At 32.7% G+C, this 3,540-nt stretch overlaps 1 pseudogene; it reads left to right on the plus strand.

Annotated features, from left to right (window-relative positions):
* Nucleotides 1–756: 756 nt before the first annotated feature.
* Nucleotides 757–3,318, plus strand: LOC101278986 (solute carrier family 7 member 13-like; annotated as a pseudogene).
* Nucleotides 3,319–3,540: the final 222 nt, after the last annotated feature.

Consider the following 3,540-nt stretch of genomic DNA (forward strand, 5'->3'; position numbering starts at 1 on the left):
TAATTTGCAACTAACTACAAAATGTTTTTAAAGGACCTTAGAGAAGCTGAAGCACTCTGTATATAATGCAGATAGTGAAAATTAAAATAACCAAATTATGAAACTAACATTTATGGATCCCTAAGGTATGTCAGGTATACTACCAGGAGTTTTGTATTAGTATTTGCTTCATCAATAAATTACCTTATTTAATTTTATTAAAGAAAAAAATAAGGATTATCAGTCCCATTTTTCAAAATAACAAAATCGAAAGTCATTGAGTGACATAGATGTGCTAGTAAGTGGCAGATGTGTGTGTGATTCAAACCAAGATCTGCTAACAAGTGGCAAACATGTGATTCAAACCTTGGATTTTTTGTCATTCTTTAACTTCCTTATGGTACAAACTTTATTACTTGTTTAAGGATCAAAATTAACGAGGTTACATATCCATAGAAGAAACCTGACTTGGAATTTTTCATCTCATTCCCAATTAGCTGTGTCTAAAATGTTTAATTGTGCATAACTGTTTAAATGCTTAACATGTAAAACATAACTCTACTATTATCTCAGACACTTTAGTTCAATTTACTCACAAGTTAAATTTTTTATTATGTTAAGGGCTGTGACAAAATCTATTTGAGTAAGAAAGGAGGAGGAAAGTAAAGCACTTAACTATAAGAAGATCGGCTGAAGCCTTTCACAGATATGAACAGAGTAAAAACTGTGAATTTATGTTAGCTTTTAAATTTAAGTTTCAGACTTAAGAAACTGAAGATGGGAGAAAGTACTCAGCTTCAACGGGTAATAATGTATTTCCATGGAACGATTTTTTATTCAGTATCATAATGGGTGCAGGAAGATTTGCTGCTCCTAAAGGGGTGTTAACATACTCTTCACTCAATGTGGGGGTCTCCCTAAGTATTTGGGCTGCTTGCGCCATAGTGTCTATGATGGCTGCCCTTAGTCACGCAGAGCTGGGGACCATATTCCCTAGAAGTGGAGCACAGTATTATTTCCTCAAGAGATCTCTTGGACACTTTATTACTTTCTTCTATCTCTGGATCAATCTATTGCCTTTCTATCCTGGATGTTTTGTTCCTGAGATGCCAAAGAAATGTTTAGCATTGGCCATTTTATGGTGCTTGGGAATTCTGAATGATCGAGGAGTGAAGGAGGTGACTTGGTTTCAGACTGTCAGTACAGTTGTGAAAATGACAGTACTCTGCTTCGTATCTCTAACTGGAATCGTGTTACTGGTGAGAGGAAGAAAAGAGAACTTAGGCAGGTTTGAGAAAGCTTTCGATGCTGAAGTTTCAGATGCCTCACAGATTGCTGAAGCCTTCTTACAAGGATTATATGCATATTATGGCTGGGGAGTCCTTGTTCGAATAGCAGGTAAAGTCATTTTCCTAAATTATAAAAAACACCACCACGCTATAAACATACAATGGTTAATCAGCTTAATTCTAAGAAAGGAATACTACATTGTTTTAATATAATGTGTTTCTCTCTTGCTTTTATCAGGTGAGTGGGTGGAAATGCATTAAACTCTCTACAAATGTGTCTTTCCAGCTTTGGAAAGTGAAATATTTTCTAGGTGTTTACAAATGGAAACATAGAAGTGACACAGCTTAAGGACCCCAAGACAACTGCATTTTTTTACTGAACAAATATTTTAATAGTCTACACTTTGTAGTTATAACAACACTCATCAGAGAAAAATTTTAAATACAGAAGATATAAATTAAAATAAAGATTACCTGTAACCAATTATCTTGTATGTACACACATGTTGGGGTCACACTGCACATATACCCTTATAACTTTATTTTACCTAAAGCACATAGTGAGAATTCAAAATATTATTAAATATAAATGCTTTTAAATGAATTCACAGTATTCTATCATATGTAATTTGACCATTTTTCAAACTCTTTCCCATTGTTGGATCCCAGAGTTGTTTCTAGTTTTCCACTTTAAAATTTTATACTTATTGTTCCAATCAGCATCCTTTTATGTAAATCTTTGTGGGTTTCTCATTGCTTTATTAGAAAAAATCTTGAAGTAAAATTAATAAGTAAAGCATACAAATATTTAGAAATGTCTTGAGAAATATTGCCAAATTGTCTTTCAGAAAGGCTCTACAAATATATCTATTAGTTGAATTAAAATGACTAGACTTGGCTTCATCAAACCTTGTTCATTCTTTAGTCACCTAAAGTTGTGAAAATCAAATTTCAGTGTTATAACTCATTTTTATTCAATTTCTAATGGGTGGGAAGGGTTTTGCAAATGTTCATGACCATTTATGTTTCTTCCTTGTAAGACAGGTAAATGGTTTTCCCAGTTTGCTTGCTTTTTATTTTGTTCATAAGATTTTTAAAATTTCAGTTTTAAAGACTAGAATTTATTTATGTTTATTTAGTTATTTATATAATACCTATAAGTATCAAACTATCCATCTTTTAATTTTTCATTGTTTTCATACTTGAAAAGTCTTTCCCCATCTCAAGGTTTAGATAAATATATATCTGTGCTTCTTTCTCTAAATCTTTATGGTCTTATTTTGTATTTTACTTTTTAATACTTATGAATTATTTTGAGGGAGTTGCATACTGTGAGTTAATAATATAATTTTGTATTTTCCAAGTAAACATATATGTCAATTTTGGTGTTGGCAATATACATTCAAGTTTAATTTAAGGTTTAACTAGTCTAGAATCTTAATCCAAGGAGTGAAAAGAGCAGGAGAGTCTACCCTAAAGTCCTAGAATATTGTGACCAGATTAACAGATGAGCTATTCCTTCATTAACACGTACTTGTAGTTCTATTGAATACAGTGATGGCCGTAAGGTAAGGGAAGATTTGCTCCAGTCCTCCTGGCCTAGAATCCAGGTTTTCAGAGTTATTTTCTTATCCAAAAAAGCTCATGTTGAGTATATCAGAGATACAACATTAAAACCCAGAATTTAGCAAAATTCTGTTGCTACTAGAATCAATAATTTGCCCAAGCTTGGTAAATAAGCATTCAACAAAAATGAACTCTTGTTGTGTGCAGTCGTTTCTTTTACTTACTATGTGTTATATTGAAGCCACTTTCAAAGATTATATAATTAGCCATTTTTTATGTGTGGCACTTTTTTTTTGCAGGAGAGCTGAAAAACCCTAGTGAGAATATCCCCAAATGTGTGATTACTGCACTTATCCATGTGGCACTGATCTACTTATTGGTTAACATTTCCCACCTAGCCGTCCTGACTCCGAAGGAAATCATGTCCTCAGGTATGGCTACACAGAACCAGAGGGAAGACACTCTGTTTCATTCTACTGAATAAAGGGAGTTTCTAATGTACAGTGGATTTTTTGCATACTTTAAGAGAATTATGCTAAATTAGTTCATGTCTGGTTATTTATTTATCTATTTATTTAAAGGTAAAAGTTCAAAAGGTCAAGCAATCTCTTTTGAGCATATAGTAAAGGGTAAAGTTTAGGAGCAAAAATATGGAAAACACCAAGAATTGTAAAAGGAAAAAAAGCAGAACACAATGGAAAGAATA

Source organism: Orcinus orca, chromosome 17, assembly GCF_937001465.1.
Source record: "Orcinus orca chromosome 17, mOrcOrc1.1, whole genome shotgun sequence".
NCBI classification, from domain to species: Eukaryota; Metazoa; Chordata; class Mammalia; order Artiodactyla; family Delphinidae; genus Orcinus; species Orcinus orca.